This window comes from Psammomys obesus, unplaced genomic scaffold (genome assembly GCF_907164565.1).
Source record: "Psammomys obesus unplaced genomic scaffold, mPsaObe1.curated_primary_1811, whole genome shotgun sequence".
Classification (NCBI taxonomy): domain Eukaryota; kingdom Metazoa; phylum Chordata; class Mammalia; order Rodentia; family Muridae; genus Psammomys; species Psammomys obesus.
Window position 1 is genome coordinate 7,101,042 of NW_026596256.1, and position 11,829 is coordinate 7,112,870.

Consider the following 11,829-nt stretch of genomic DNA (forward strand, 5'->3'; position numbering starts at 1 on the left):
AAAAATTAACAAAACAAGCAAACTGAGCCAGGATATACTACCCTATGGAATCTGCTCCCTTTCATTAGATCTCAGCGTTAGCTGGAATTCTTAGGAATAGGACTATGTTGGGAGTCATGGCATCATGAAGGTTAAAATCTCATAGGGACATGGTTTTACGATGCCAGTCGATCTTTTTCAGGACATAAGCAGAATAAACAAGAGTCTCTCTCCCCAGTATTTTTCTTGGGGTCATATTTATGATGTTCCTAAGATTATAATTGTTTTTCTAGCCGCTACCAGAAGGTGTGTTTTCTCCGTATCTAATAGCAGCAGTTTAAATAACATTCTCTTCACTGTCTCTCTGTGAAGCACTGCCTCAGAAAATGGCTGTTTTCTTTTGGTTCTCCTCACTTTATTTAAAGAATTTTATTGCTATTATTATTTTTTTTCTCTTAAAATCTAGCCTTAATATCTATTCAGTTGGAAACCATGATGGTTTAAATGATAATGGTCCCCAGAGGTTCATATATTTTCATGCTTAGTCCACAGTAAGTGAGCCATTTTGAAAAGGGTTAGAAGGAGTTGGAAGGGTTAAAAGAGTTGGAAGAGGTATGGCCTTGTTGAAGAAAAAATGTCACTAGGGATTGGCTTTGGGGTTTCAAAAGCCCACACCAGGTACACTATCTCTTTTCCTCTCATGCCAAAGCCCCACTCATGTGCTGAATATAAGTCTCTCAGCTAGTTCTCCAGTTCCTGCCCGTGTTCCACCACGTGCCTCATCCTGATGATAATGGACTAGCTCTCTGAAACTGTAGGCAAGCCCATAAATAAATGCTTTGTTTTATAAGAGTTGCCTTGATTTTAGTGTCTCTTCACAGTAATAGAACAGTGCCCAAGACAGGAACTCTGATAACTCAGAAGTACAACAAAGACCCTCCCTATAGCTCAAAAAAAAAAAAAATCAATATCACCATCCATTGTGATATTGATAATTATGCCCATCAGGCTAGGTCTCTTTGAACATCAGAGAGCATTTGGTCCAATAATAGCAGTGACCATTGAAGCCATGGTACTAAGAGCGATCACCAAGCCAATAGTAAGTTACAGGGCTACCTTGCTTCCCAGGCACTAACCTGGATCTGATTTCAGTGCAATCAGAACTCATTCCCCAACCATGAAGGATGGGCCAACTGCCTTTACTGCATTCCTGGCTCATTCGAATCCTCTAGTGCTTTCTGACCTCGGAATCTAAAATTGTTAGGAAGGTATCTATTGCTTGTTATCAGCTCGGCATTATCAAGCTGGAAAAGTAAAACAGCCACAGATTTGAAAAATATATTACCTGCTCTGAGCATTTGCATCAGCAAGGCAAACAATTGGCTCATAGCTCTGCTGATACCACTCTCCACAACCCAAATGGGAAAAGTGGTATCTCAAACACTTATCTCCTCTATTACAGCCCCTCTTTTTGTCACTGTTCTAGGAGAGCAGTCCTAGATGCTAGAGAGATAAAGGAACATGTCTGTCCCACAACAGACTCTGGGAACTCAACCTACATCAAGCCTTCCCAACTCTATCTAGCAAAAACACTTAAGAATGTCAAACATATACAATGTATATGATGGACTTATACTTTCTCTTGCTGTCTAAGATCCTTTTGGAGGTTAGAATGTTGACCTTGGGATGAGAACAGAAAATTAAGACTATGGAATGGTTAGATTTTAGGGATCAACACTGCAGGAGGACATGAATAGATCCTAATTCCTGGGCTCTGATCTCAGCACCAGACTGCCTCCCTCCTCATGGCAACGTTTCACTTTTATATAGCATAACTCTTAATTTGAGGCTAGATCCAAGGCCGTCCTTTGTAAATCACCTGGTGATAATTTTACTTTATATAATACCTCAATTCAGAACTGTAGGTTAGCAAGTAAGGTCCAGAGGTAAGAAATCCAATGTCAAATCTCAAAACTAGTACCTGATTTGGACTGCCACTGAATAGAAGTGGGGTACTACACAGCCATCACAGCCAATCTCAGAGCCTCTCTTCCAATGAGCTTCTAACAGGATCCAAGGTCATTTTAATCACCCCTTTCCACAACACCTAAGTAAGAAAGGACTTTTCTATTTGCAGTTTTCTCACAAAGTTGTAAAACTCAGTTTATCTGAGTGATTACCATGGGTCAGACGCTGGTGTGATTGTTCAGTGGATAAAGCACTTGCTATACAAACATCAAGACTGGAATCCGTATTCTCGGACCATATAAAAACCAAGCAGGCATGTTGGCCACCTGTAATCTCAACACGGGAGGCAGAGACAAGAAATCCCTGAGGTAAGCTGGCCAGCTAGACCAGCCAAACTCAGTGAGCTCCAGGTTCAGTGAGAGACCATGCCTCACTCGAAACCAATTAAAGAAGGCTGTATTGTCAGCTTTAGGCCTGAACACACATATGTACACACACATGCACGCCACCCACATGCACATTCCAAACATCAAAAACTGCCATCAGTCAACACAGACTGTTATTTCTGAGATACAGTAAAGACCATTTCAATATTTATTTTTATTTTCAACGTTTATTTATAGGCGTATTTGTATGCGTGTGCATGCGCACTCACACGAGCGCATACAACTTTGTATAGTCAGTTCCTTCTATCTTTATTTGGGACTGGGACTCAAATCACCAGTAAACACCTTTATGGTCTGAGTCATTTTACTAGTCCAACCTCAATATTTCTTGATAGAATCAACAAATATTATAAAGTATGTTCATCTTAGTATCCAAAAGAAAAATCAGAACAAAACCATCAAAGGGTAAATTCTTTGGAAAGATAGCTAAAAAGCGTCAAAGTAGCCATGTAAATTAAATAATTCATTATTTTCCCTGCATCTGTAATATATATCGCTAAATTATCAAACTAAAAATTAATTTTCTTAATGATAACTACTCCACAGTCACAAGCTGTAGTTACTCAATGTATATGGTGACTATCGTGGGTCATTAAATGGGACATTTTCAATAAGTAGGAATTAAAATACACATGAAAGAAAAGCTAAAAAGGATTTTAGGCTCATGGAAATACGTTAAAATTAAATAGTCATGTTGGCTATACTATTTTATTTTGTTTTATTTTATTTTACTGGAAGTTCTGCAACTTTATTTGACATTCAGTAAGTTGGTTCTCATCCACATTGACCATCTGCAGATTTTTTAATGTGGTAAGACACGAAAGTTACTGATCTGTAGAGTTTGCTTGGTGAATCTTCATCTTCATTACATTTTCTGGACAAACGTACTCGGATGCAATATGGAACATTCCTTCTTCCTCTGGCCCAGACAGCTTTATTGAGCCTGGTATCTATGCGCACATCTGGAGTCCCCATCTCCTTCATGTTCCGAATTTCTTTTCGTGTTTGAGGAACACGCTTCTTGAATCCCACTCCATGGGTGTGCTTTCGAATACTGATGGCATTCTGTCGGGTCACCACCTCACTGATGACGGAAAGGCCCTTCTTCTCCTGCCCACCCTTCTTTGCGGGAGCCATTCTGCAGGGCCCAAACAGGAAAGTGGCTATATGACTTTAATAAAAGTAATAATAAAAAGCAATGAAATTATTAGTTTGATATGTAACTAGTTAATTATTTATTTAAAATTTATTTTTAAATATTTATTATTTTAATTAATTAATTAATTAACTAAAATTACATTATACTTTTAAAGCAGGTAACCATCATTGTATGTATATGATGCTCCACTAAAGCTACTTAAAAAAAATTGTCGGGTTTTGTTTTATTATTAACCCATAGAAGCCAGTCTGTTTTCTAATGAGAGACAGAAAAGGGGTAGATCCAAAAGAGAAAGGCTATGAGGGCGGGGGGACTGGGAGAAGTAGAGGGACAGGAAACTGTAGTTAGGATATATTATGTGGAAAAAAAACTGTTTTCAATTTTTAAAAAAAAAGGAAAAATCATGTTACTAAGGCTTCAAAAGATTGTTCTCATGCTTACTCACCACTCTCTGAGGCTTCAGGTATTGAACACCGTCTCTACAGTGCTTTGGAAATTACTTTTAACCCTGTCTGAGAGATAAAAGGAAGACCCTGCTGCTCTTCCTCAAAGAACAGAAGCTGGAAGGCAAAGCTAGGTTTCTCTGCCCGGGCTCCAAGCTTTGCTGCTCTATGATCTGCTTAATTCCGGCATCCCTATTACATCTTATTTAAAAGATGGGATAATTAGTTCCATCTAAGCCCAAGGAGCTTTCAAATAGGCTGTTCTTGAGCAACTGCGATGCATTTAAAGTCTGGAGTAGCAGATGAGCAGCCTGAAATCCCAAGAAACCCCACAAAGGGATTTTGCTCTGCCACAGGGGCCCATTCTAAAATGTGTGGGAAGAGGGCCTGTGATGTCAGCCATCTTGAAATGCTGCACAGTCCCAGCATGTTCTGGGTGTACCCTCAGCCAGTGAAGCGCAGACCTGAAATGCTGATTCTGAAGCACCATCCTCTGCAGAAACCAAACAATAACAACAACCAGAAAATGGATCCCATCCCTGTCTTCAGTGGTGTTTCACAGTGTTTGAAGACTCCTCTGGATGATCCACCAGAGTTGAGGGACTGTCCTTGAGATACAAAGACTTAAAAATCAATGGGTATTGTTTTAAAGTTTAAAGCAGAAGCCTGAAGGAAGGCCAGCCAAGTGGAGATATGTCCAGCCACCTTCCGGGAAGAACTAGCCTTAATGCCCTGAGGGGAAGAACTAGCCTTACTGCATTCTTTCCTGCCCACTAATTATACAGTTGCTAGGAAACCAGCCCATATGACCAGGCCAGAACTGTTTGCAGTCTTGGCACCTAAAGTGGACCAATCATTTCAAAAGTCAATTTTCTTTACCCAATCGTGTAACGCCAAAGTATCTAAGTCCCTGCTTGCAGTTTTGCCCCATAAAAACCTTGCTTTCCTAGACCTTGGGGCCACATTCCTCTCCTGTTTCCACAGGAGGTTTTCGTCCCATGTTTGAACATGTATACAATTAAAAAAAAAAAACAAAAACCTCATGTATTTACAGTGGAGTCTATTCCTGGTCTTTTGGGGTTCGTGAACTGGACATAACATCCTGATTGCAGACTCCTGAACATCTGCTCTCCCTAGTCCTAGACTCTCCTAAAGTCTCTTAGTTTTCCATCTTTGGTTTTCAGCTGTTGCCTTTGAGACACCAGATTAGATTCACCTGCTAACCCAAGCATGGGGTGGGGCTGAATAAGTTCACAACCTACAATGTGTGAGTACACTAGATTTCAAGTTTTATGATGAAGGAAGAGACACACTTGCCACATTTGCTACTAAACATGAAACAGCTAGCCCAGAATAGGAAAACAAGTAGATGCTAAACAAGCCGTGAATGATCTTGATTGTGTTAATTATGCTGTGACGGCCCACTCACTGTGGTAGCACTGCTCTGTGCCTGGGATCCCGGACTATGTGTATGGAGACAGGAAGCTGAACAGCACAGGCATTCACCTGCCTTCTGCTTCCGGACTATGGATGTCATGTGACCAGCTGCTCAACTTCTACTCCTTGGACTGACTACAAAATGTGAACCAGAATAAGCCCTTCCTTAACTCAGCTTCATTAGGGTATTTTACCACAGAAAAGGAAACTAAGAAAAGAAAACTAAGACTAAGACGATGCAGGAGATTTTGATTTGTGTTGGTTTGCTGGTTTGGGTTTGGTTTGGCTTTAGGGAATGCAATCTTTATCAATAAATTGGTTAATATGTGTGTTATAGATACAATTGTACTATTTGGGGGCTCTGTAATTAAAACATATGTAAACAGTAGGACTATGTATTTTCAGTTTTATTATAACACTTATGTACAAGTAAGGTTCACAAAATAAGCCACATATATACTAGGGATGGTAAAATAAACTAGGAGTTCAGGAGAATGGTTCTTTCTTCTTTACATACAGTATGTCACCATACTTTGAGATCTCGATTCTGAAGATTTGGAACAGACTGTACTGAGTGGAGAGAACAACATATCTCCATATAAGGATGCTAATTTGTCTATCTCAAAAACTCAGATGTGCAAAGAAAAAACAAATAGTCTGAAGAACTTCTTTCCCACATGCTAATCCAGTCAATGGGGTGATTAAGCATTGTGTTGGAAAAATAAGCCTCTTAGGAAGGTGAAGGGCTCTGTAACAGGTCCGAGCATGGCAAATATGGCCCTGGCAGGTTTTGCCTTCCTCCCTACCTTCTCCCTTGCTAAACAGTTAGATTACATTTTTAAAGTAATTAATTCAATTTACATCTCAGTCATAGGTCCCTCCCTCCTCTCCTCCCATCCCCACCCTCCCTCATCCCCTCTCCTCTATTCTACAGAATGGGGGAGCCCCCTACCCAGACAATCCAGTTCATCTTTTCACATGAGGACTGAGTTCAAGCTAGCCACCAAGGTCTATTACTTCATTTAGCCATTTCCTTATGCCTACCTAAAACTTCAAACTCTATCAAAACGCCAGGGTCCAGCAATCAATATTCATTATGTGGCTACACTAACATGTCCAATCAGGACTTAGCAATTCATTGCAACACAGGCTTACCCTATTTTTCTCCTTAAAAATCACTCCTGCAAAAACACCTGCTGCTATTTTCGCCTGATCCAGAGGCAGCCCATGTAAGGGAATCTCCTTTGTGCTGAGAATTTGGTGTCTGGGTATGTTCTGTGCCCACTTTGGGGTCCCTTGCAGAAGGATTTTAGAAGTTTTGATTATAGATTGTGTGACATATCTGTGGAATATTCCAGGTCAGACTTCTCCTGGAACATGGCTTGTTCTCCCTAATACAAGGACACAAAAGTTGCTGAGATTCTGCAAACCAACACATACCATTTTTTGATCCAGATACACCATTCCAGGATCCCAGGAGCTGCCTGTGTAAGCAGAGGAGTGTGTGTAATTTGTAGTAAGATTCTTTTTTTTTTTTTCTTTTTAGTTACAATTTGTTAACTCTGTGTCCCAGCTGTATCCCACTCCCTCATTCCCTCCCCCTCCCCAACTCCCTCCCTGGTCTCCTCCCTGCCCCTTTCCAAGTCCACTGATAGGGGAGGACCTCCTCCCCTTTCATTTGACCCTATTTTATCAGGTATCTTCAAGGCTGGCTGCAAAGTCCTCCTCTGTGGCCTAACAGGACTGCTCCTCCCCTGGTGGGGGGGAGGCCAAAGAGATTCTTAAAGCATGTCTGTGTGCCTATCACTCTAGGAGGAAGACAGCATATATAGATTTACCTTCAAAAAACACAGTGAAGTTACAACTCTCTCTTTTTCTCTCTGTCTCATTTGCTCACTCTCTGAATGTGATAACTGGTGGAAACTCAAGCATCAATAATTAGAAAGTGGATGGTCTAATATTTTATCCAAAACAATATGGTTCAGAAGCTTTTTCTTCCACCTACATATGGCCCATGTATGCCTATCTGCTCTCTATAAAATCTATCAAGAAGATTGGCAGGAAGCAGGAATAATTATCCAAAGACAATGACAGCAAAGCACATACAGAGAAATATGGGGACAACTAAATTTTAAAACAAGCAACATTTTTTCCCTCAAAATCACCAAGGTTTCATGTTATTCCTTTGGCACAATCGATAGGACTATTAATTTTTCTACATCAGTTTTATATTTCAAATAAATGTATTCTCATAACTATAATTATAACAGACTCAGAGAGCATCTTAGAGCAAGTGAATTGTGTGCATAGGTATAATCACTTTCCAAGAGAAGAATTTCAATATCAGCTAAAGATATAACCCCTCACAGAGAAAATGAAAATTGATTGGATATTCAGTCTAAGCACCTTCCAGGTTTCAACAATTACAATTAGTACCATTTAACAAGAAAACAATAGATTCTGATGGCTCAGAGTATGAGTCAAATACATGTCCTCTAATTTATTTTCACAATTAGAAGCACAATGAGAGAATTAAAAGTGTAGCTGGGAATGTCCCCTTTTCATGCTGTTTAGTGCTTTTGGAGAGGTGAAGTGATCATATAATAAACATAAGCAATATTGATCCTGGGAGCTACAGGCTTATTAAGATCCTCTTGAAATCTCATCTGGATACCTACCTTCGCCCCAAGGCAATTACTCTCAATGGGATAAAAACTGGACAAAGTCTTTGTCCCAAAATAACCAAACAACAAAAGAAATTCCCTTATCACGCCTTCAACTTTGCATGGCAGATCACTTTGAGTTACAGAAGTTAAGTAAAGGCCAATCAATAAGCCCAACCTGTCAGCATCTCATGATTAGGCCCATAAAAACGTCCCGGTCACACTTTTCTCTTGACTTTGCTGCTGGGAATGTGGAAATATGGCCACATCAATTCTGAGCATATAAACTTGGCTGTGATTATTGCCTGCCTGTGGCTGAGTCAGCACAGAGTTACGGCTCTCAAATAATGGGCTGCGTGAGAGAACTGGCTTTTCTATAGGACACAGTTTGTTGCAATGCCCTCCACTGTCGGCAGATTGTATATGTCAGGCTTCTTCATCTATTTGACACAATTATTTGAGGTCTCTAGTAAGTTACAAAATTAATTTTCTTCAACATTTTACCCTGAAGAAAGGGATGAAGGAAGACAGTAGCATTTCTATGCCATGACAGTAACAATGACCCCTACCTCGTATAAGTTGCCCAGGAACATTCTCTTACTTTAAATCTCATCGTAACCCTATGACAGTGATGCTACTGTTATTATTTTTATTTTATAGCTCGGGAGTCCTAACTCCAGAGAAATGATCACTCCCAATCCTGCCAAACAGTAGCTTCGGGAGAACTTGACTCCTGGCATTGTAGGTCAGGGCTGGCATCCCAACCGTGGTACTCTGATTTCTGAGGCCAGACATCCAGGTGATTTGCAAGCAAAGATGGTTGACAGGAATACTGGATATGAACTACTATACATACAGTATGTCTGGTGTTTGTCTTTGGGAAGCTATGTGTCCTGTGAGGTGGAATGACATAATAGGCAGAACCATGTTATTTAGACCCCATGTTCAGTCCTCACTATGTAACCCATCTGCTCTCCACCTTAGGCAAGCTGCTGGATCTCTCTGAACTCGGGTTTCCCCAGCTGCAATCTGGATCCCGCGTATCTTTGGAGATTCTTGACAGTGGCATGTATCTACCTCCTAATGGGTATGGGAGCATGTCTGAGGACAGATTCTAATTCTTCTGAGTTTTTAAAAGTCAGAACCCACATACACATCTGTGACCCTAGCTCAACCAGCCTCCCTCCATAAGCAAATGCATTTCTAACAAAATTCAAGCAGATTACCTGTGTGCTCTGAACCCTGTTACTAGAGTGAGTAGAGAGGACAATTTTTTTTTTCAGTTTAAACTAGAAAGAGCTCACAGCTATATCGTTGTATGGAATGGTATCAGCAAAGACTTTTAATCCCAGGGAAACTTTCATTTTCTAATAAGGAAATTTTAGTTATGAAAAGGTCACACTTTATAAAACAAAAATGGTTCAACAAGGAAATTAAATGCTGTCTAAATTGTGCTGAAAACAGAATGTAGAGATTGCAGGAAGTATCCCGAGTGATATATCAGTGTAAGCAAAGGGGAGGCAATGGAATTGTGGGTGTCACTGGCCTATGGCTTCAGAGAGAGGAGGGTATCTTTAAAGATACTGGCCTAGTATCTTTAAGTATATGCTGAGCAGGACCCAGAAACAGAAATGTTACTCGGGTACGTACAGAATGCCTCTGAGATTCACTTTAGCATTTCAGACTTCCTTTTCATACTTGTGATTCTTCCTGAAGCTAATGTTGGGTCTACTTGTTATGCCCAGATCTTAAGGTCCTCAAAGACCACCAGGAGACAGACCACATTTACAAGAGGAAAGAGCTTTATTTGGGCTTAAGCTCAGTGTTTCCATCTTTACCAACACAGTGGATGAGAGAGAAGAGCCCTGAGCAGCTACATGGCAAAGTTATTTTGGGGGGTTTGAGCAAGAACCTGAAATTCCCAGCTTAGCAGCTACACAACTGGATGATAATCAGCAAGGGCAAGCTTTTTACAAAGTGATTGGCTAACTAACATAACTAACATTGAGTGAGCTATCTATAGACTTCAGGAATGTTGGGTTGGTGGGCTGCCCAGCACAGATGCCCCACCCTGACATAAGATACCTTCCCATTCTTGTGGTTACCTCCAGGCTATTTTTTTGAGTAGGGAATTTTAAAAATCTGCACTGTTTACAGTAGAGAGCCCTTGTTACTATTGGCTTCGCTCATAGATATAACCTCCTCACTGCATTCCTACGTTCTGAAAAAAGGGGCCAGCAGAGGAGACTGCCTTTGTCTAGAGTAGCAGCATATTGTGAACCTAAGTGCCTTACAAATCCATATACACTGGATATCCCCAGAAGCAGCTATGCATTAGACCTTACTCTTTCAGCCAAATTTTCAAGGCACTAGCAACTTAAAATTCAACACACAGATGCTTCTTAAATATTGTTACCACCTAGAAGATACATCTTTGATTTCATACATAAATCAGAATAGCAACTTTTATCTTTGGTACTGCTTAACAGCCTTAGAAAATGGAAAGGAATATAAGCCCAAAGTGCAAGAGCCAGAGGACCTGGATGTCTGATTCAAGTAGTGTCTTCTATCTATGACAAGAAAGCTGTGCCCATGAAACAGCGTGGCTGCCTAAACAAGGCCTGCACAAAGATAACACCAGTTGACATGCCATTGGGGATGAGGAAAATCTCACAAGCCCCATTCCTACATGATCAATGGCTTCTGAGAGCAGAAGAATCAGTCTGCTCCAGGGATGAGCTTTCTGATAGGTTATCCAACCCCAAGTGGTTATCCATAAACAAATACACTTATGAGCAATAGTTAGTTTGCTAAGGATTATTACAGATCAGTATGTAACTGGTCACTCAAAAAAACTTACTACGTAATAATGAAATTGGGATAAAAACAGCTTATACACATATATGTTCATGGTATACATATATACATACATACTTTTACATAAATATACATATATATTTACATATACATTTCTATAGGTACACATATATGTATATATATGCATAAAATACACCTATACTCATATATATAAAGACACCCACACACACGTGAGTCATGTGTCACTTGGTGATGAAGATACAATTTGATAAACATGTCATTTAGGTGATAGGTGGTTTGTTTTATAAACATCGCTGAGAATTCTTTAAGCTAAAACTGCTTTGATGTCACTAAATGATCCACTCTACAAAGTTCTGTTGCATGTCGTGTCTAGTCTGCTGTTGACCATAACATCATTATGTGTGGTATAACCCTGTGAACACATGTACATTTGCTGCCTGTAAATGGTCTTGATGAGTCATCATTGACCCTCAGCACAACCTCTACAGGGACTTTGTGACAATAGTTTTCATCATCCACATTTCATCTAGTCAAGACCCAGATGGCTCTTGATTGAGATTTTTTCCCCCAAGGCAAAGTCTGACTCTGTATGACCCAGTCTTCATGGACACATCTGTTCCTGTCATCAGAAGCCTCCTGTGAATTTTGTGAAGAGAAGAGTTTGGGTAGAATATAAATCAAAGACCAAGGTGCTATCTCTTTTTCCTTTCTGTTTTTAAAGGGATTGAAAACAATTCTCCTATGTGTCTGAATCTTAGTGAAAACAGCTGGGAACTGCACCTTTAAATTTTCATGTGACTTCAGCGATAGAATTTAAGAAGGTCTTTGTAGGACAAAGAATGCAGCAGACAGGAGACACTGCAAGTCCAGCATTTTCATTACAATAAGTTTCACCC

General features: G+C 40.1%; 1 pseudogene; it reads right to left on the minus strand.

Annotated features, from left to right (window-relative positions):
• Nucleotides 1–3,121: 3,121 nt before the first annotated feature.
• On the minus strand, nucleotides 3,122–3,545 carry LOC129668675 (60S ribosomal protein L31-like; annotated as a pseudogene).
• Nucleotides 3,546–11,829: the final 8,284 nt, after the last annotated feature.